Source organism: Magnolia sinica, chromosome 16 (assembly GCF_029962835.1).
Source record: "Magnolia sinica isolate HGM2019 chromosome 16, MsV1, whole genome shotgun sequence".
Taxonomy (NCBI): domain Eukaryota; kingdom Viridiplantae; phylum Streptophyta; class Magnoliopsida; order Magnoliales; family Magnoliaceae; genus Magnolia; species Magnolia sinica.
The window spans coordinates 19,649,368-19,673,553 of NC_080588.1; the positions used below are offsets into that span (position 1 = coordinate 19,649,368).

The window sequence follows — 24,186 nt, forward strand, 5'->3', positions numbered from 1 at the left end:
ACCAAGTACTAGATCAATGGTAAAATCGATCTCGCGCTGAGAAAGTAATCCAGGTATCTTTCCAAACACATCCTCCAAATCTTAAACGATTAGCGTGTTTTCAAGTGTCGGACCACTATGATCCTTCAATAGGGCAGCATAACAAAGAACCCTGAAGGAGCAACTGACCTTAATGGGGAAAGTGAAGGTTATTTTTTCAGGCCCATGCGCGGTCACCAGTCAGGTCTCGCAGTGATCTCTGCCCTCATTTCAGTAAGCGAATCCATACCAAAGATGACGTCGAAATGGTAAATCGTGGTGACAATCAGGTCAATGCATATCTTCTCGCTCCCTAAATCTATCAAGCAACCCTCACACAACTTAGTGACATCTGTAAAAGTTCCTGGTGCTGCGATAACTCTCACCCCAACCATCGGTGTCATATTCAGCCCTAAGCGCTTGACTGTAGAACATGATACCACCAAAATAGTGGACCTAATGTCCACCAACAGAAATATGGGGGTACCTTGGATGTGGGCAGTGACCTTGAAAGCTAAAGGCACCATAGCTGCTGAATCAGACACTTCAGCTGCAAGAGCATGGACTCGTGCCTGCTGAGAACGGTTGGGCTAAGATACCATAGATCGCTCAGGTGGCCTAAATTGAGGTGCAGGTGGCTGAAAAAATGGGTGTGCTGGTGCTGACCGTAGAGGTGGAGCTGCAATAGCTCGAGAAATCTGGCGGTTGATCCTCTAAGGCGGCGAGAAACCATTGTCCCTCATCTTGTTGAAACAATACATATCAACGTGGCTAGACCTCTTGCAGTAGGTGCACCACAAGTCTACTGGCCTCAGCTGAGTCAGTGGAGCCACAAGCCTAGGAGGCGAGTCTGCACGGGGTTTCTTACTGAGGAACGGTCTGTTCGGCAAGTCTAGTCGAGGCCTAGGAACCATAGGCACATGTATACGGGACAGCCTGTCCCCATCCTGCTCTGCCCGTAGAGACATGCTTACCAGCTCAGCATAGTGAGGTATGCTAGTGCAACACATCTTCAAGCGTATCTTGGGTCGCAGACCCTCAGAAAATAGCCATATTCACATCAACTGGTCGACTAATATTAGGGGAGCATATCTAGCCAGCTCCATAAACCTGTTCTCGTACTCTGCCACTGTCATCCCTCCCTGATGGAGGTGAAGAAATTCACTCTCTTTCTCATTGCGGTAGGTGAGAGGAAAATACTTCTCATTAAAGCGCGCCTCAAAAGTCGCCCATGTCCATACGTAGCCAACAACAATAGTCTGAAGAACGCTGTCCCACTAGAGACTGGCCTCCTTCTAGAACATATAGGTGACCAGTTCCACCTACTCTTACCTCAGTGTAGTGCAGCGGCTTCAGCATCTTAGAGATACGGTCGAGCCAATACTCAACCTCCTCGGGTCTGTGAGTACCTGTAAAAGTAGGAGGTCAAAAGCACTGAAATCACTCGCATAAGCCGCTGGCACTCATATTTCCAGCAAGCTGCATTGGTGGTGCAAGCGGGACCGTGTGTATATTCTTATCAATGGCCCCTGTAATGGTGGCCAAAAACTGCTACTGCTGCTGCATCAAGAGTATCATCTGCACCAACCTATCAGGAGGAGGAGCCGACTGAGGCACTTGTGGTGTCGAGGTAGACGCGTGGTTCTACTTTGGAACCGGTGGTGCAACAGGTGTAAGCCCATTAGTGGGGTAGTGGCCGGCTGAGAATCCAGCATAGTCTCATGAATTGGGCCCAAACTGGGGTCCGTATGGCTATCGCTTAGGGGAGGTGCCCCGTCAATCGAGTCGCCAAGTGTTAGACATACTGTACTCCATGTGGCCTTAGGTGGCATCCCCTATATACAACATAGGGTGTAACCTGTGTCAGATTCAACATAAGAACATACAGTCACCCACACATCATTCACATTACAAGAAGAAGAAACTTCATGCATTTCATTTACCAAAATTGTCACAATACATAGGATGTAGATTCACATGAGTCATGACAGAAGATGCATGTGAGCTAATTTTAAACAGGCTTTAACCACTAAACACACTAACGACCAAACAAACCTACTAACGCTAGCATAAAAGGGAGACTAACAACAAAGTAAGCTAAAAGACAACTACACATGTGACTAGTCATCAGAATCTGCCGATGGTGGAGGAGCACCCTTGTCGTGCATGCAGCACTGGATAGCCTTCAAAGTCGAGACACCTTTTCAAATTTTTGTTTCACGAAGGCCCGAGTCTCACTGACCTCCTATCGTAGGGTGACCTGGCCCTCCTCAAGCTGCGCCAAGCGGGCTTCGATAACAGCCCGATAACTGTCATGCTCCTGTGTAGCAGGAGGAGAGCCCCCATAAGAGTCTTGGGCCTTCACTTCTTCCTCTTCTTGCTCCCCTCCTTCATCACTGCCCTCCTGCCTTCCTCACCACTTTCTTCTTCTTTGTCACCACTCTCTTCCTCACCTTCACCTTCCTCGACATCTTACTTTCTCCTTCTGTATCATCGCTCTACTCCTCAAGGTGAGCTTAGCGTCGCCTTTGACCAATGCCCATGTTGTCGAGTGTGTTTTCGCTGATAATGTGGATCGGGGAGACGTTATCCATCTGGAGTAGGAAGCAGTAATGGCGAGCAATTTTACAAATTAATCGACCAAAAGGTAGCGAGGAGCTTTCTCTCTCAGACCGCGCAATGTGGATTATCTGGGATAGGACAAGTGTAGGCAGGCACACTTTCTCCCCTTGCCCAATTCTAAACAAGAAATCCACCATGAATCTTGTGCATTCGGTGCGATTACTCCACCTAAGATACACATTATACATGCATATGTGGTGGAGCAGCGGAAGTCGGTAGTCATCTTGGATGAAACGAGACTATTTCCCCACCTCCAACGCTCGAGTTGGCCGCATAGGAAACATGTGCGGAGTCTCTTCTCTCGCTCACTAGTGAGGTTCTTCTCACTAGCGTGCACCACACCTCTTTCAACTCCCATAATGCGGGCAATCTCGTCCACACCAACTATGATCTCCTGCCTTCTTAGAGGGATAGTAAACTGGAGAGGCTTTAATAATGGGTTCTGAATGAGGGCGTAGAAGGTGCGCACGGTGTGTTCACTCACATGAGTGTTCCCTTCAAATATGAGACCCCACCCATTATCCAGGAGAAAATCGATGGCTGGATACATCCCAAACATCTTCTCATTGACATGTGCCTCAAATACGACCTTGCGGTTGCAGAACTTACCAAGGTTGATGTTTGGCAATAGCGATCTTGACAACAGCATTTGATGATCGAGGTCTCGCTTGGACCTCTGTTCACGCTCGGCATTCGTACTGGCTTCAGCATCCGCCCTCCTCGTAGTACGGTGTGGCCAGCTCGGCCCGGCCTCATCCAAGGCCGCTCTTTTCTTTCCCATGAGAGAAAGAAGCGTAAAGATCGAGGAGATGGCGGCAACAAACTCGAAAAGAGCCATCGGGAATGGGAATGCTTGAAGGATGAGATGGGTTGATGAGTTTCTAGAGGGTTTGAGGCACAAAAGGAAGGCCTTTGTGCTCAATAGATGGAGATAAGGAAGAAAAGGAGATGAAAAAGATAGTGTTAAGGCAATGGAGATATGTAAATATAAAGGGTAGAAGATTTTGAGAGTTATGAAATACAGAGAGGGCTTTTGTATTCACAGGGGTGGAAATGGTGAAGATGGAGAGATGAAATTGAGGAATAGTGGGGTAATGATGAATGAGGAAGGAGATTTTTAAGGTTTGAAATGTATGGGTGCAAGGATTTGAGAGGAAGAGAAGGTTTGAGGGATTTGGGAGGGAAAATGAAGTGGAGGAGGTTTGCAATGGGTGAAAACAAGCCTAAAAAGGGTTGAAAGGGCTGGTGGGGTGGCCCCACACGTGTGACAGGGCTCACCTGAGCGGGCGGTGGGCGGCGCGCCGTCGCCAGGGCAATGTCGCCGCCCAAACTCTAGTCCAATCGTGATGGCTCTGCCTGGGGGTGGTGTCCACCCTTCCCCGGGGTGCCGAAAACACGTGAGATCACCCTTGGGTCCCTCTGTAAATTATGGTGTGGCCCCCCCACAATAGTTCGAGGCGCTTTTGGACTTCAACTCGCACGTATTCACGCTTTTTGGCGTGTTCTGAGCGTGGGATTCACCGAGTCATCACCCAAACCCATCAGTTGATGGTCTAGGAAGGGGTTGAGATCATTTTACATGATCTAATATGCCTACGGGGTGAAATTCAACGGTCAGTTTTGCTTTAACAGTTATATGACCACCGATGGGCAAAACTTGGAATCCTAGGATTATTTCTACATTTCATCACTCCCTCCTAAGTCAAAGTACGTCAATGTGCGTCGTGTTACCACAAATCAGGTCCAGTTAAATCTAAATCATGCTCTGATACCAACTTGTAATGCCCCAAAAAATTGGGGGTAGAGCAGAAGCTCAACACCCGAATTCCAACACATTACTTATGCAACATAGAAAATGATGATTTAATGTTGTCCGTGTTAGTGTATTTAAATATGAACATGATTAAGCTAAATTATCATATCATACTCCAGAGACGATTGAGTTTGAACAAGTGGAAGACTGTGATAGATATATAAAACATATGAACTGTTGTAGGTCTCCAGAGTGTGAACATGTTACTAGGTTAAATGTATACATGTACAATTCTCAAAATATCCAAAATGAATATATATGTGTGTCCCCAAAATACAAAATGGTAAAGTGTAATGGCATCTAGTCAGCATCCCTAGAACCCCGTCGATCAGAACATAGTCTACATAGACCCGCCTGACAACTGCATATAGGAGAACTCCTCCTCATCATCATAGAAGCCAGGCTTCGTCACAAAAGCCTCATCATCATCTGTAACTACAATAGGGTCCGGTTGGTATTTTAAAATACCGTCCCAGAGTGGGAGTGAGTGATCAACTCAATGGAGCTATAAGGCAAAGGTTAACATGTTATCAACTCAATCAAGCAGTAATGATAAAGCAGTACAACAATCATATCCTAAGTACTCTTGTTAATGTAGGAATGGTATGCGATAATGATGTATGCCCTCACCCACAATCCCTCAGCGACATCATCTCATGATCGTGGCATGCACCACTCTGGACATGTGCACTTCCTCGCCTAAGCACATGCAATGCATGTATGATCGTGTTAGCCTAATTCTTAATTAGGTTTATTCAAATAGCATATTCGAAAAATTAAGGTACCTCCTATTTTTTATCACTTATCCAAGCAATGATCCATCTAAGGTCGTCAATCCTAGTTAGTCACATATGAAAGATAGTTCCAGGTCACTATGGAGAGGCTCGTCACCTCAGTGCAAGCCTGGTTTATACTCTAGTTTACTACGGAAAGGCTCGTCACCTCGGCATAGACCTAGAATATGCTTGAGGTCACTACGAGAGGCTCGTTACCTGATCGTAGGCCGATAACACGAATAAAGTGTCCCATACCACTATATTCGGCTCACGAGTCTAGTTGCTCACTGGACACTACAGGGAGACTCGTCACCCTAGCGTAGGCCGATAGCTTAACCACAGTGTCCCATACCACCATGCCTGGCTCATGAGTCTTAACGGATTGGGGTACCAAGGTTAAACAGGTTTTCATTGGTAAGTGGTACCTTAGATTCAAGCAGTTGCGTCCATACATGGTGAACACACATTAGGCCAATCAGGTTACTTGACAAGCTCGATTGGTACAAGCGTATGCTAATCTAATCGACATGGAGTGCATATGCACTCTGTGTAGCCTAACCACTGTCGATAGTCACCGTATGAATCGGATTCATCGAACATGTCCATGTGGCGAAGCTAAGTCAGCCACTCGGTCGTAACCTGTTACCGATTTCCTGGACTGCGTATCAGTCCCAATCATACTCGAACACAAAAAGCATTCATATATGGTAGTCAACACAACACTTCACGACCAATTTAAATATAAATCACATTTGAGCATTTTAACAAACACATAGTGCACATGTCATCATACATAAGCATTTCATACATGAATCACTAAGCCTAATGTAAATTACATAGAAAAATCTCTTCGAGTAGTTAAGGTTATTGAGAATCTTATCTCAACACCTTTAATAAATACATTTCATCCAACAATTACTCATTCAGACAATTTACCAAACACTTAGACTACACATTTTAACATACATGTAGTATATTAGTTATAACATATATTATGGTGAATCCTTTCACAAAGGAGTTGCCACACATACAACGATCATGTATTCTCAATTAATAAGCATAGCGAGCACAAATCATAATTCCATATTCATTCAGACATTTCGACAAACACATAGAATGCATTAAAACAACATAATACATATATATATGTAATATACGGATGACATCGCATCTAAGCACATGTGATAGCAATCAAATCAGTCATAAATCATTAACTGACATTGAAAACCTTGAAAATCATAACCTAAATGTTTATAGTCTGCACCTTTTGCCGGTATACTCGTATCGAACTCAATTTGAATACGTCTTTGTCTATGACACAACGACTGCCTAATCAATAAAATATGTTAGCTATTTCACTAATTCCTCTACTTTGAATCCCTAAATAGATTAGGGTTAGGATTTCTTACCCAAATCGCAAACGGAATCGCCGGTATAGCGACATGGAAGCGGTGATTCAGCACATGGAGTGGTGGGATTGAATCCCAGCAACAGACCACTACTCTCTCTCACTTCTCCTCACTCTCTTCTTCTCTTTTCTCTCTTCTCTCTCTTAGGGTTTTGCAATTTCGTATAGAATGAGAGAGGGGTGAGATTAGGGCTTTAAATAGGCCCAGATGTGACCTCAATGGGCCCAGGGCCATGGTATACTTAGGTTATAACCAAAGGACACCTATTTCAGTCCAACGGAGTTTATCTGGAGGCCCATTTCCTGCATACGATCCAGAGAAAGTCCCCTGATAATGGATCTATATCAGGTTATGTTTTCGGTCTGATCAGATCAGTGGATCAACCGCGGTGGACCTATTTCAGTTTTACGGTCGTCATCACTCGATCAGGGCCACAAGTACATTGACCTGTGTAGAAAATTTTCCCTGATTCGAGGGTGTAGTTAGGTCGAATTCTGATGGTCTGAAACCTTATGTTTGGCCTACAAGTGAACGGCCCAAATTACTTAAGTTTGAATCTATTTTCTAAAGATATTCGCGTTTCTCACACACTTTACGCTGGGCTCAAGTTGTGTGTTTTGGGATACTATTTGGACTTGATTTCCGAGATGGTTGTCAAGTCCAGTAAGGCGGTCATAAGCATATAGTTTCATGTTACTCGGACTTTCGACGCGTGGTCCAAGTCCGATACGGAGTTTCGTGATGCTCCCTAGAGCTACTAGGTTTTGAGATTGATCCTAGGTTTCTAGGTAGTGTAGGATTAGCGATTCTACTAGTTTTGGGTCTTGCGGTTCGTATAAAAAGTAGTTCAAGCTAATCTGCTTATTAATTCTGTTTAGTACTTAATTAATTTTTGTCTAATTCGTAAAGAATTTGGTCCTTAGTGATTTCTGCCTGAGGTGGTACTCGAGTCTTTGTACGAATTTTTCTGAGACGCGCTATGAAGACAGAGTGCTTTCGTTGCTACATTATCCTCCTTATCGAACTATTCACTCGGTGCTTCTGACTGGTGGCATTCTGTCTTCCGTTCGAGCACGATCATTCAGTCTTCTGTTCAAGTGTGATCATTCAGTCTTCTGTTTGAGCGCGATCATTTAGTTTTTCGTTCGAGCATGATCATCCAGTCATCCTTCAGCTATAATTCATTCAAGCACGATTCCTTCGACCGTGATTCATTTGACAATAATCCATTCAAACACGATTCTTCCGAGCTTGATTCTTTTAGGCTTGACTCTTCAGTTCTTCATTCAGGCAATCCTCCGTTATGCGACCAACTCTATTTTCATGAAGAATCCTTCTCCAGCGTAAATGGATTTTTATACAGAAGGAAGATCGATCCTCCATTTGATTTCATAAATCAATCAAAGAATGATCAAGGGGGCATCTGTTGGGGGACAAAAAAATACATGGGTCGACAGGAGTTTGGTTGGTTGTGCATCAAGGATCCACAGCCCTGCCCATTATGTGGCTCTCTCTATCATCCCTCTATGGAAAATTGTCCACGATGAATAATGCCAATGAATAGTGCTTATGAATAGTAGCGTAGATGAATAGTAGCATGGATGAATAGTTACGCGGGTGAATAGTTGTGTGGGTGAATAGTAGCATGGATGAATAGTTACGTGGGTGAATAGTAGCATGATGAATAGTTGTGTGGGTGAATAGTGTTACGCAGAATGGGGCCCACAGCACATAAATCATTGCTTCACACGTGTGGAAGCCTATAAATACCCCCTCCCCCTCTCATTTGCAAGATCAGAAGTTTCAGAGAGGTGCCAGGAGTAGAGAGAGAAGGGAAGATGAGTTATGCGGACCCGCGCAACTCAAAATGAGTTGTACAGACCCACGCAACTCAAGACGAGTTGTACGGACCCGCGCAAATCAATATAAGTACTCAAGATGAGTTGTGCGGACCCGCACAACTCAAGATAAGTTGTGCGGACCCACGCAACTAAAGATGAGTTGCGTGCGCCCGTGCAACTCGAGTGAGTAGTGCTCCCCTATGCAACATGAACTTTCTTGTGCGATGCAGTTTTGTGGGTTCTCTCCACACTTCATTTTTTAAAGAATACACTTTTTATATGTTGGTTTGAAGCAAGGATTTTGGATCCACACAACTCCTCTGGTGCTGTGACATATGCAAAACATGTCGAAATGCTGGCGAAATTGCCATTGAATTGCTTCTCCTTTCAAGCTTACACTGATTCTTTGTACTTTATTTTGGAATCAAGAGAGATACGAGGATGCAATTGAAACTCAGGATTAATGAAATCTATGATGAATGTTCTTCTATTTTCTTTATTATTATTGAATGATAAATCCCCTAACGAAATGCTTTTCGTTTCTTGTCGAAACACCTCAGGCAACAAGGCAATCCCATGGCATTACCCAGAATGTTCTGAGGTGGGAAACATACATCCTAATGGGAGATGCTTTCGAAAAGAAGGACTCAGAGGAGATCCTAAAGGACCTTTGGTCAGAAGGGCACACAAGGCTGACACCACATATGATGTAGTGGTCCAGCTTAAAACCATACCGACCCAAATATCTGTTTAGAAACTCCTCTATACATCGCAAGCACACTGGGAGATTTTTGTTAAAACTTTGAACGATGTGCATATCTCCCGAGAAGCTGCGCTTGAAATGGTCACGCACATGAGCCATAACTTTCTCAGATGACGAGTTACCACCAGAAGGTTGCGACCATGCAAGGTCATTAAATGTAATTGTCCGTCATAAGGACAATAGCCTCCCACCAGTACTAATTGATAATGGTTCAAGTTTGAATATTTGCCCACTTCGAACTGCCTTGTATTTGGGACTACATCCATTTATGTTCAGGCCAAGCAATATGAATGTGAGAGCATTCGACAATTCACTAAGACAAGCATAAGGAGAGGTTGATCTTGAACTACAAATTGGCTCAGATACATCCACCATCTCTTTTTAGGTGTTGGATATCCCTTAATCATTCAATCTTCTCCTCGATCGACCTTGGCTTCACAAAGTTGGGGCCGTACCATCAACTCTCCACCAAAGGGTCAAGTACATCCATGGGAATACGGTGCTCTGCATTCTGGCAAATCCTAAACCACTTTTTCCCACTGAAACAAATCTTCATGGGGAGCCTAACATCCCACTTATTGACGCATGGAAACCACACAAAGACAAACCATATTACAACTTCCAATTTGAAGCAGTGGATCATGTTCCATCAGGATGTCCTTTAAAATCAAACTGTATTTTCACTCCAGCCGAGCGTCAAATCCTGAAGTACCGCCTTGAACACCATGATACCGCCAAGGTAATTGAGGTTCAAAAAAGAGTAGGAAAGGTAGGACTGAGATATGAGTCTCCTCCACCGGAAGAACTAGAGGAGGCAGATACCGAGAGGAGGCAGAAGTGCCAAGAGATGAGTCATCCCTCCCATTTCACACCAATCCAATTCGTTAGCACCAGAGTCATCCATCCAAGTCAAAATCCAAATTTTGATCCACCAGGTCATGACAGTAGTCTCACCCTCACTGAGTTGCCTAAGCAATAACTAGGCAAGGGGTAGGAGCTACCCTCTCTTGATTGGATCACAACAATGGTCCCACCAAAGTTACAACAACTTGAAGAGCTCCATGACATAGGGAATGAAGAAAGGTCCGATGAATCTGACACCGAGTCAGAACCTAGCCCTCACTATATCATGATGATTAGGCATAATAGATAAAATCAGCCCACTACATCCCAAAACACTACCTCTCGAGGGGAGAGAGAGCAGGGCTCCACTTAGTTCACCACCCCCATGACACTTGAATCGGCCGGTCAATCTTCTCAGAGTGCCGATCTGAAAAAAATATCATTGTAAATAGACATTTGTACCTCAAGTAAGACCAGGATAGACACTAGTTCAAAATTCCTGCTTGCTCGGTGTTCGATAAAATTAAAACACCAAAAAATCCGAAAAACCTTCAAAAACCAAAACATAAAAACTCTTCAAAAACCAAAAACAATAGAAAACCTTTAAAAACAAAAAATAATAGAAAATCCACAAAACACAAAAATAGAACAAATTTTACAAAAACCAAAAACATCAAAAAAAATTCAAAATACCAAAAAATCAAAAAACTTTTCAAAAACCATAAGCAATAAAGTGCCAGACTCATCTTAAGAGCTGCTTGAAGCTGAAGTTAACATCTATGACTTTAACATAGATCTAGACTTCAAACTCATGGGTTTAGAAGAGGTCAAGGACAAGGGAAATGATGGTCCGACTCTTGAACTTGAGGATCTCCTCAATAAGTTCGATTCAAAAGCCAATGTCGCACTTGATGATTTTGAGGTGGTTAATCTCGGAACCCACAAGAATCCTCGGGAAGTATGCATTGGAAAATCTTTATCTCCGAGTGACAGAAAGAGGATGATTGAGTTTTCGAAACTACGGTTATCAAACTTTGCCTTCTCCTACAAAAATATGCCCAAACTCGATGAAGATCTAGTAGTACATCATCTACCCACGAAGCCCGAAATCAAGCCGGTCAAGTAGAATTTGAGGAGAATGTGACCAGAGTGGATCCTGAAAATACGGGAGGAAGTAATCAAGCAATACAACGTCGGTTTCCTGGTAGTATCCAACTATCCGGAATGGCTGGCCAACATTGTTCTAGTTCCCAAGAAAGACGGTTAGATTCCAATGTGCATTGACTTCCGCGACCTCAATAAAGTTTGTCCAAAGGATGACTTCCCACTGCCCCACATCAACACTTTGGTTAACAATACGACAGGTTACAAAATCTTCTCTTTCATGGACGGTTTCTCTGGCTACAACCAAATCAAAATGGCCACAGAAGACCGTGAAAAGGCATCATTTATCACGCCGTGGAGAACCTTTTGCTACCGAGTCATGCCATTCAGGTTGAAAAATGCTGGAGCAACATACCAGCGAGCCATGACGACACTATTCCACGACATGATGAACAAAGAGCTAGAAGTCTAGGTGGATGATATAATCATCAAGTCTCAAAGCATTGAGGGGCATTTTAAGGACCTCAAAAAACTCTTCGACTGATTAGAAAAGTTCAAGCTCCGCCTCAATCTGCAAAAGTATGTCTTCAGGGTGACCAGTGGCAAGTTGTCCAGTTTCATCGTCAGCGAAGATGGCATCTGAGTCGACGAATCAAAGACAAAAGCAATTCTAAAGATGCCACCTCCAAAAAATAAGAAAGAAATTCGGGGGTTCTTAGGTAGAGTTCAGTATATCGGTCACTTCATTTCCCAGCTTACACCCATATGTGAGCCCATATTTAAGTTGCTCCGCAAGAACATGCCAAAAGAATGGAATGAAGATTGTTAAGAAGCCTTCGATAGAATCAATAAGTATTTGCTAGATCCACCAGTGCTAGTCCCGTCAGTGCCCGGATGACCCCTACTACTCTATATCTCAGTCGCCGCAGATGCCATTGGGTGCGTCATTGGCCAACACGATGACACAAGAAGAAAGGAGCGAGCGATCCACTATCTTAGCCGTCGATTCATTGATTATGAGTCCCGGTACTCGTTAATCGAAAAGACGTGCCTCGCTCTCGTTTGGGCCACCCAATGCCTTCGTCAATACATGATCGCTTATCCAATCCTCATGCTTGCACGAATGGATCCACTGAAGTACTTTTTCAAGAAATCAGCTCTAACTGGAAGAATTGCAAAATGGCAATTGTTACTTTTCGAGTTGGACATCACCTACGTCAGTCAGAAACAATTAAGGGGCAAGCTTTGGCCGACCATATCGCAGCACACTCCTTGCCTGATTATCAGCCACTGAAGACTTTCTTCCCTGATGAGGATATCCTATTCCTTAAGGGAGAAGAAGGACCAGAGGCAGATGGACTTTATATTTTGATGGTGTAGCTAACGCTAAAGGAAGCAGAATAGGGGCAATCCTCTACTCTCCAGATGACATCCCCATCCCTGTTTCGAGAAGGCTATCCTTCGGGTGCACGAACAAGATAGCCGAGTACGAGGCATGTATAGAAGGCTTAAAGGAAGCAATCATTTTGGGGGTAAAAAAGTTAAGGGTCTTCAGTTACTATCAACTCATTATCAATCAAACAAACGGTGATTGGAAGACGAAGGACGAGAAGCTGATTCCGTGCCACGTTTATCTCAAGAATCTCATCGACGAATTCCTTAAAGTCACTTTTATATACATGCCACATGCCAAGAATCAATTCGCTGATGCCTTGGCCACTTTAAGATCTATGCTAGATATTCCTAAGGGAGCAGCACAATAGAAACTCACAGTCGAACTGCGAGAAGATCCAGCATTCTGCCTGCAGATCGAAGAAGCTAAAACACCACCTGACAAGCACCCTTGGTATACCGATATCAAGAAATACCTAGAAGATTGACCATACACTACGCCAAAATCATGAATTTACGATGGATTTGGCGACGGACTTTGTCCATCGAAAAAATCGCTTAGTTTAATGACGGATTTAATCTGTTACTAATGGAAAAAGTCCGCCACCAATCGTCTTTCATGGAATTTTGCGACAGACCAAAATCTGTCGCTAAAATTTGATTTACAACGGATTTACGGCGGATTTTGGTCTGTCGTAAAATGGCGACGGACTAATCGCAAATTTTGATTTTGCAACAGAATATGAAATTCCCACCCAAAATAGCAATTCACGACGTTTTTTAGTTTCTTTTGTGATAGATCATGGTCCGTCGTAAAATGACTTTTACCTTAAACACTTATTTTTTTTCCTTTTTTTTAGAATATGGTGGAAAATTATGTTTTTTTTCTAGTCGAAGAATTTTTTTTAATAGAATTTCAGTGATTTAATTGTACATATTTTTATCTAATATTATTTTTTAACAATTGATTGAATGCATATATATATATATATATATATATATATATATATATATATATATATATATATATATATATATATATATTTATATCAAATGAGTGGAAATTATTATTTTTTTTAAAAAATTTACAACTAATATTTAAATGATTTGTAATATGACATGAAAAGGAATATTGGGAAGTTATAAAAAATTAACAATGTTTGAGAAAAAAATGAGATTTTGAAAAACTAAAAATCATTTAATAAAAATCTAATTTGCGGGAAAAAAAAAAGAATATTGAATGAAGTAGATAATTTTGAAAAAAAGAATTTGATTTCAAGAAAAAAATAATATCCTGAAAAAAGAAAATGAAAAAGATATAAAAAAATGTGAAAATTTTGACAATGTTGAAAAATGAAAATATTTTGAAAAAGAAAATGAGAGTTTGTATTTTGAAAAATAAAATAAAATTGAGAAGTTCAATAAAAATTGACAAGTTCGAAAAAAATGCTTTAAAAAATGATGAAGTTAGAAAGAATTGAAAATTTTAAAATAAAATGATATTAAAGAATCGATACTTTAACAAAAAACAAACATTTTGAAACGAAAAATAAAGAAGTTGAAAAAATTCGGGATTTTGAAATATAATTGAAAATGTTAAAATATTGAAATTAAAAGAAAAAGTTATTTATAAAAACATTGGGATTTTGAAAAAAAAAATTATATCATTTTAAAAAAGAAAATTGAAAAGTTGAAAATAAAATGATGCTTTTGAAGAAAAAAAATGGCATTTTGGAATTTTTGAAAAAAAATTTAAATTTTGAGAAATTTTTTAAGATTTTGAAAATAAAAATTCAGAAATTGTATTTTAATTTTCTAAGAAATATTTTATAATAAAAATGATATTTTGTTAAAAGTTTTCAAAGAAAAAGTAAGCATAAAAAATATACATTTTGAAAAAAAATGTTATTTTTAAATGGAAATTGAAATTTATTTGCGAAAAAAAAAAATATAGCCTGATCAAGGTGAGTAACTAGTCAAATTGACGGTATTGATCAGTAAAATAGAGTGAATGGACCAAACATATAAAATGGGCCAAATATTCTGGTCAAAATTATGACCCAACTTATTGACCTCGCGAGAACCTAAGAATTGATGTTAGTAAGTTTTGTGGGCCCCATCATGATGTGTGTCGAACATCAACACTGTGCATTTGATGTGTCCCGTTTAGGTTATGAGATATCTCAAAAATCATTCGTATATGAAACTCAAGTGGGCCATACTATCTAAAACCATGTGAAGACATCCTAAAAAATATAACAACACTTGGTGGGGCCCACATGAGTTTTGGATGCAGCTAAAACTTGGTTTGACCCCTCATCCAAGTGGGACACACATAATGAGTGGGTTGGATATGTGAATCACATTTAGGCAGGCCCAATATATGATTATGAATGTTCTAAGGAAACCCCTCTCCACTACATTTAGTTAAGTTACTCATTACCCTTACCAGAGTAAACTCTGTGGGGTCCACCGTTACTTATTTATTTTATCCACTCCGTTCATCCATGTTAACAAATAATTTGAGGTCTAAAGAACAAAAAGGAAGCATATCCAAAGCTCAAGTGGACCACACCACAGGAAATAGTGTGATTGAACCTCTACCATTGAAAAATTCTTGGAGGCCATAGAAGTTTTGGATCAAGCTGATGTTTGTGTTTTCTCTTCATCCATATATTTTTGATATTATGAACAACCTTTAACCATTTTTGGACAATCTAATCAAACCTGATTGAAGAGTAAATAACTTCAGATGTTTAAATCAAATTTCTCTCAAATTGTTGATCAATCTTGTATGCCTAATATCTTTCTCATATGTAGCCTGATCGATGCGAGTAACTAATCAAATTGAGGGTATTGATTAGTAAAATAGAGTGAATGGACCAAACATGTAAAATGGGCCAAATATTATGGTCAAAATTGTGACCCAACTTATTGACCTCGTGAGAACCTAAGAATTGATGTTAGTAAGTTTCATGGGCCCCATCATGATGTGTCAAACATCAACACCGTGCATTTGATGTGTCCCCTTTAGGTTATGAGATATCTCAAAAATCATCCGTATACGAAACTCAGGTGGGCCATACCATCTAAAACTATGTGAAGACATCCTAAAAAAATATAAAAGCACTTGGTGGGGCCCACATGAGTTTTGGATGTGGCTAAAACTTGGTCTGACCCCTCATCCAAGTGGTACACACATAATGAGTGGGTTGGATATGTGAATCACATTTAGGCAAGCCCAATATATGATTATGAATGTTTTAAGGAAATCCTTCTCCACTCCATTTAGGTGAGTTACTCATTACTCTTAGCATACTGAGTAAACTCTGTGGGGTCCACCATTATTTATTTATTTCATCCACTCCATCCATCCATGATAATAGATAATTTGAGGTCTAAAGAACAAAAAGGAAGCATATCCAAAGCTCAAGTGGACCACACCACCGGAAATAGTGTGATTGAACCTCTACCATTGAAAATTTCTTGGATGCCATAGAAGTTTTGGGATCAACCCACACCGTTCATCCATTTTTCGAGATCATTTTAGAGAATTATCCAAAAAATGAATCATATCCAAAGATTAAATGGACCACACCACAAGTACCAGCAGGGGTGATGATTTTCACCGTTAAAAATTTCGTAGGGCCCACCATAATGTTATTTTTCCATCTAATCTATTCATAAGGTCACAAAAGACCTGGATGAAGAGGAAAAATAAATTTCATATTGATCAAAACTTCTATGACCCCCAAAAGGGTTTTAATGGCAGACGTTCAATCCCCCACATGCTTTTGATCGTGTGGTCTAGTTGATAGTTAGATCTGTCTTATTTTTTATCTTAAGCCTTGCGACGAGCTCGCCATATGGATGGACGGTTTGTTTATAACACATACCTCATGATAGGACCCACAGAATTTGATGACGTCACCCAGCCCCCTCTCTCAAACGTTGAGTTTTAAGGACTGGTTAGGGCGCCCCTATTTCAACCCCTCTCTCATAGGCCCTCCTCTCTCCTCTTTCCTCTCTCCCTTCTTATAGATCAAGCAAATATAGCTTCCATTGTTAGAAATTTATAGAATAATATTTTTTTTGTAAAATATGGAATCCGAAAAATGCAAATTAATCTGAAATATGGACAGGCTGAAGCACGTCTGAAACGCTGTCCTTAAAACGTTATTTGCCGCTACTTAAGTGAATTGCATATGCTAATAGGTTACAGGCAAACCATTTCTAGGATATGACGAGCCTGGTGTGGGTCTGCGTTCAACAAACATGAAGGCCCACCTATTGGAACTCTGTTACACTCAGTATGGCAGAAATACAATAAAAGAAAAAATCCCAAAAGAAAGAAAGAGAAGAAATTATGTGATTTAGACCATTGCATTGGTCAAATCTTCAGCCACTGGTTCAGTCGAACCATTCTAGACTACACCGTTGGTCTATTCTTCAAGCAAATGTTCAACCCTTGTTGTCTTGCTGGAGTATAGGAGAGGAGTAGATGGCTTTTTTAGTTAGTATGGGTCTGCTGGAGTGGGTTGAGAAATGGTTTGGAAACCCATCCAGGCCCTCCTTTTATAGACTATAGTGGCTGGGAGTTATGGTCCAGGGAATTAAATCCCATGACTATTTTCTAGTTGTTGGAGAAAACTAGCCGTTTTATGGCCATTTTCTGACTGTTGTGAATGAGTCATTAAGCTGCTGCATGCTGACTGTCGTGAGACAGCAGCTAGCCGTTTTCTAGCTGTTGGACTAGCCATGCACTAGTTACTGCTGGACCCTACACTAATGGCACAGCTGTTACAGATCTGCTGCAACAGCTCTTTTTTCAGCTCTCTATATATACTAGAGGACTTTCATTCAGTCCTCTGGTCTCCCCTTCATCCAGCCATCCACCTTAGCCACTTAGTCACACAACGACTCGTAGGAGCGACCCTCTGCGACACGATGCGGACGTGTAAAGTGCAAAGTGTGTCACTAGCGCCTCTACAGCCACACTGCCTCACATGCCCATGCCCTCACACCGAGCCTGTGACCGAGCCCGAGCCCGAGCCCGAGACCATGCCCGAGTGCGCAGGTTATGCACTGGAACACACAAGTTCCATTCTCCTTTAGACCAAGTGTGTAAGTATAGTAATACTCCACATCCTTCATATAAACCACAAAATTTTCTCTTCACTTTCTCATGTGGGACTATTCTTAAAAAACCCATAAAACTTTTTTCAAAACTTTTTAATATATTCTATTATCTTTTATTTTAAAATATATTTTATAAAATCAATATTTTGCAACATCCATTACCACACTTTTCCAGGGAGAGCGTTTTTGCCCTAATTTCTTTCTTGTCTCTTCCCGATTTCCAATTTTGGAGTTTTCAAAGAAGCATTCAGTTCGAATCTACGTTTGAGAGGCTTGATTTCTGCGATTTGAGTTCTAATCTCCCTTCAATAGCCGATGTGAATAGAAGAAATCAGAGCATGAAGTCAAAGGTACTCTCTTATTTCCTCTTTTGATAGCCAGAAATTGGGCAGCAACCATGGCAGTTTCAGCCATATCCGCCACTGTCCATGGCCTCCTACATGTTTGAAGAAATGCTTCAACCATTTATTTCCTCCTTTCTTTTGTACCGACACTTTGGATGGACTTGTTTTCTATTTACTCTTTCTGTGCTTTTTCTCTGGCTTTGGTTGCAGGAGGTCTAGAGGTGGAAATGGCTGCAAGGTAGGCGATGATAATGGAAGCTTGTGAGTGTAGTTCTCTCTCTCTCTCTCTCTCTCTCTCTCTCTCTGTGTGTGTGTGTGTGTGTGTGTGTGTGTGTGTGTGTGTGTGTGAAGATTTGAGTTATGGGTATTAATGGCAGGATATTGTGGTCAGGATGTTGATGTGGGAAGATGATGCTTGCCAATACATGCCCAGCTTGCCCAAAATGTCTCTAATCCAATATTGCTAGAAGCCTTTGTGAAGGTGTCTGCCAATTAATCTTCTGACGGCATAGTTACTAATTTCCTCATCACCTTCTCTCTAACAAAGTGAAAATCAACTTTAATATGTTTTGTCTATTCATGGAAGATTGGATTGTTGGCAATATTAATGGCAGGTTGATTATCATGGTAAAGAGGAGTGCGGGCCTCAATTTCTATTTCTTGCAAAAGAGATTGAAGCCATGTGATCTCACAAGTTGTTTTAGTCATTTCCCTATACTTAGCTTCATCAAATGAACCACAGTCTACTTCTTGCTTTTTCATATCACCAGATTTCCTCTTATGGAGGTGTAGATGTGTAGTAGTTGTTGTTTGACCTCTTGCCATTTCAAAGAGTAGTTTTGGGTGCATTTGGACGTCTGCATAACAGAAGTGTTTGCATCAACCCATAATTGAAAATGTGTAAAAACTCATATGAAGTGCAATTTCCTTAGGACCTATTTGGTAGACACATTTTAGTTCATCTCTAATTATGTATTAGAGATTATGATGGTTAGTTATCATTTATCAAGATTATTTTGTCAAAAAGAAATATGATCCCTAATACATAATTACAATTAACTAACTTGAGATGAACTCATTGCTAGGTGTCTTCCAAACAGCCAGTTTTCAAATTGAGGGATTTGACCCTGGATATGGATTGTGATTTTCATACTTTCAAGAATTCAATTTCCTAGTTTTTACTTTTTATTTATTTATTTATTTTATATTATGGAAATTGTTGATTTTTCTCCATTCCAAATCAAGACTACCTGATGGCAGGATATTAACTTTCAGAGAAGTTATTTGATACTCTGGCAGAGAATGGCAATCCATATGCGTGAACAAGGCCACTGTAGGTGCATAGGTATGCAAACACATCAAATCGCTAGGTTCACACTAGGTGAAGTATCCAAAAATTGGATTCTGGACGTTGTCCCAATGTTTGTGGGTTGCAACTACATAGCGGGCCAGCAATATAGGGTGATTTGGTTTAACTTAGGTATATGTTGCTATATTAGAGCATAAAAGCATCTACATCAAATGTTACCTAGAAACTCACATCCCCTCGCAAAAAGCATTGTTTCCTATTTCCTGGAATTGATTCTCACTTTGGGTAGATATATTATGACAATTAGTTTAAAATGAGTTCATGCATCCATTGGAAAAGCACAATTTTCGCATTGTTATGCAAATTAATGCAGGTTTTCCCTTTGATGATGCAATATTTCTCTTTCAAAGAACATGCTTTGTTCATCTGGCAATTCATGTGCAACATTCCTATTATTTTGTTGGAGGATTTTCTGCCATGGATGATATCCTACCTTTCTGTGGATGAACAGGCTAATATTGTGCATTGTTTGATAAGTTTCAGCCTTTTTTTAATCCAACTCCTAATTGTTGATAAGTTTCAGTCCACCTGTGAGGTGGTAAATTCCTGGCTTGGTTAGAAGATCCAAATTCTTATGGGACCTACAATGCAAGAAAAAGAAAATGAAGCTTCACCCTCAAACTTTTTCATCTCCTAATGATGGCCATCTTTGTCTTCATTTTACATTTGTATTTTGTACATGAATTATCTCTTTTTCTTTTTTCTTTTTTCTTTTTTTTTTCTTTTTGAAGTAGAAGACAATAAATTTACCTGAGTAACTTTCTCATCTTGTGATACTGTGGACAAGGCCCAACTACATTATATGCAGGTACCTATGGTCTCCTATATATTTGTTGTATATGATTACTTGGAACTGAATGTGCAAGCCTTCATTACTAGTTGTAGTTGCTAGATTCATCTAATCGATGACTGAATGGAATGATTTATTTGAATGTAAAACTGTCATGATATGTTCGTGTGATGTGTGGACAATTTCTTTAGCTATTTCACACCCTTTTTTTTTTATACAAGTTGAAGGCTTATCTTCTTTTTAGTATATCTGCATGTAAGTCTGTCATGTTGACAATTCATTGATTGCTTGGAATTTCTTATTGCTAGTCACTGATTGGCAGTAACTGGAAGAAAGTTTACAGATGCTGGAATTTACATTTGATTGCTGGGAATTGTGATTAGATTGCTAGATTTTTTATTTTTTTTGGAAAGATGATGATTTTATTAAGGCCAAATGTGAGACCTGTATCCTAGCCCGTACCATTCCGTAGGCTTCCGCGGTCCTTCTGGTCAAATTCCGACGACCCATGATGCGTAGATAGCAGTTGCGCGACCCTGAGTCGTATCCCATATTCTAAAGTCGGCTCGACACGAGACTTATATCCTTGTGACTGCGCCGTCACCGCGGTTCCGACGCCGCGTCTCACCCGCTGAGGCGATACCCGGGCCAGGAGATGTGGGCCCATGTTCAGTTTAAGGAAAACGCCGCGCATTTACAAACCTAAGAGAAACACGTCAAATCAATTACATCACTAGTCAAAGTACAACACCCATCCCAAGTACAACCACCCTCCCCAAAGTCAACTCTCTCTCTTACAACCAAGTACACCCATCTCTCTCTCTCTCTCACAACCTCTCTCTCTCATCTCTCTCTCCCTCATTCTCCAAGCAACCCACGTCCAAGCTTTCATGAGAGAAGCTAGTGTGGCCCACCTTGCTACCTTCCATCTCCACCATCCAAAGATCATCTCAACCGTTGAAATCGTTCCCTTAGAGCTCTAGAGGCTATAGGCAGAAGAAGGAAGAGGAGATCAAAGGGGGGTGTTTTCTAGAGTCAATTTGTGTGATTTTGATGGATTGAGGGCCCACATAGTGGCGGGGTCTCTCCCCTTGTCACGTCTCTCTCTCTCTCTCTCTCTCTCTCTCTCCTTTTTCCTGATTTGCTGGCCCACCTAAGGGCAATCTAGACCATCTAGCTGGTGGGGTGGCCCTGTTGTCCACCTTACTGGACTGGCGGTCCAGTTGGACGGCCTGGATGATAGAAAAATACAAAATATCAGCTTGATTCGATCAAGTGGGCCATGTACACATGGGCCCATCTTGATGCATTATCCACATCGTCCATCCAGAAAGTGAGGCAGATCTAAATCCCAGGTGGATCACACCATCGTCCAGTACGTGGGACGGTGGGGACCACCGATGATGTAAGTGTTTTATCCACTCTGCCGACCCACTTGCATTACTGGACCCATAACAGCAGGTCCTGTGAGTCCCATTGATGTATGAATTTTATCCAGTCGTCCATCACTGGACGTTGGACGTTGCAGATCTGCACAACAAAAAATAATAATAATAATATATTAAATAATATAAAGTGGTAAGCCCCATGCGGAACCCACCTGATGTGTGGCTGGACGGGATCCACCAGATGTGTGGATTTCATCCACACCGTCCATCCTAGGTGGGGACCCACCATATTGTATGTGTTCCATCAAACCGTCCAACTATTTTTGGACGTGGGACCCACCCACACGTGTTACACATGTGGGGTGGGCCCACCTTGATATATGTACTCTATATCAGTACCGTCCGTCTGGATAGTGCCATGTGGGTACCATCATAATGTATATGTTTTATTCGCACCGTCCAGATGGGACGGTGGGCCCTCCTATGATGTATGTGTTCCATCCAAACCGTCCATCCATTTGGCAAGCTTGTTTTAAGGCTTGAGACTAAAAATGAAGCAGATCTGATGGTCAGGTGGACCACATTGCAGAAAACAGTGTTGAGTGAACGTCCACTATTGAAACCCTTTTTGGGTCACGGAAGTTTGGATCAATATGAAATTTATTTTCCTCTTAATCCAGGTCTTTGTGACCTTATGATCAAGTTGGACGGAAAATAAAGTGGTGGGCCCTACAAATTTAAACGGTGAAGATCATATCTCCACTGTTATTTGTGGTATGGTCCAGATGATCTTCCGATGTATCTTTAGGTAATGTTCTAAAATGATCTCTAAAAAATAGATGTATGGTATAGGTTGCTCACCTAGAACGGTAGGCCCGATTTGATGTTTATGAGGCCCATTGGTGCGGCCCATTGATGCGGTCCACTTGATGTATATGAGGCTTATTGGTGCGGCACGTTGATGTGGCCCACTTGATGTAATTGTGGCCCATTTGTGAGGTCCAATGTGATGTATATATGGTCCATGTTTAGGGCCCAATATGATGTATACTCGGCCCATGTGTTGGGGCCCATTGTGATGTATTTGAGGCCCATGGGTCGTGGCCCTTGGTGATGTATATTAGGCCCGTGTATGCAGCCCACCATGATGTATGTATTGTATATCTATGTCGTCCATTCGTGCGGCCCGCCATGTTGTATGTATTATATATCTATGTCATCCATTCTTGCGACCCGCCGTGTTGTATGTATTGTATATCTATGCCATCCATTTGTGTAGCCCGCCGTGATTTATGTATTGTATATCTATGCCATCCATTTGTGCGGCCCACCGTGATGTATGTATTGTATATCCATACCGTCCATTTGTGTGGCCCGCAGTGATGTATTTGCGGTACCATATGATGGGGCCCAATGTGGTATATTTGTGGCCCATTGATGAGGCCCAAAGTGATGTATTCATGGCCCATGTGGTGAGGCCCAATGTGACATTTATACGGCCATGTGTGAGGCCCGATGTGTTGTATATGAGGCCCATATGATGAGGCCCATTGTGATGTATTTTCGGTCCATTTGGTAAAGCCCATTGTGATGTATTTCCGTCCCATTTGGTAAGGCCCAATGAGATGTATTTTTTGGCCCATATATTGTGGCCCATTTGACATATATGGGGCCCATGTATTGCGGCCCATTGTGATGTACATGAGGTCCATGAGTGAGGCCCAATGTGATGCATATGTAGCCCATAAGTGAGGCCCATCATGATGTGTATTAGGCCCTTGAGAGAGGCCCATGGTGATGTATATTGGGCCATTATGTGAGGTCATGAGCCCACTATATGTTTGGCTCTATGTGGGCCACTCCTTGGGAGCAATGTTGGTTAAACGTACATATTGATAGGCAATGATGGTTAAATGTCTTCATTGTGACCTTCCTTTAGGCCCTTTGTCAGGCCGATTATTGGTGCCTATTATCGATGCCGGTTAGCGATACCGATTATGAGTATGTGACATCATAGAATCATGATACATGCTCATACGCATCATTTGTATGTTTGTTATGAGATGTGGTTGACCATTGCATTTGTCGTTGGGCAGGTTGTTATGAGACTCCTTGATAGGCGAAGATTGTCTCACATGAGCGCACGGTATGCGCAGGATTGATGCATGACTGGATTGTATGATTCATGCATCTTGCATTGTGTGTTGTGATTATGTACGCCCTAGCAACATTAGAGTCATAGCCTCCACAGTCATGTCGTGGATGACCAGATGTGACACCGAAAATCTGTTTCTAGCATCGGGCCACCATAAATGGCCCTGGGTGACAATCTTTAAACCCTCTTGGTACCAGAAGACGCTCCAATGTCTAGACCGAGTGATTACATGAGCACCCAAGTACCGAATACCAGTAAGTCGCGTCTCCCACTGTGTCGTGGTCGGTTGGAAGGGGGTGTGGCCTTATCCGTCCGATTCGTAGTGGACAAAACTAAGTTGAGTTTAACTAGCTCATAAATGGGTCCGCTATCAACGTGCCAGGTAAGTATTGGTTGACTACTGGCCATGTGGATGGTGAG

At 41.5% G+C, this 24,186-nt stretch overlaps 1 long non-coding RNA gene across 1 annotated transcript; it reads left to right on the forward strand.

The window, feature by feature from the left end:
• Nucleotides 1-17,892: 17,892 nt before the first annotated feature.
• On the forward strand, nucleotides 17,893-19,466 carry LOC131229604 (uncharacterized). The gene is made up of 3 exons (XR_009163472.1): nucleotides 17,893-18,070; nucleotides 18,275-18,325; nucleotides 18,456-19,466. It is a non-coding gene; the product is annotated as an uncharacterized LOC131229604 (long non-coding RNA).
• The last annotated feature ends 4,720 nt before the right edge of the window (nucleotides 19,467-24,186 follow it).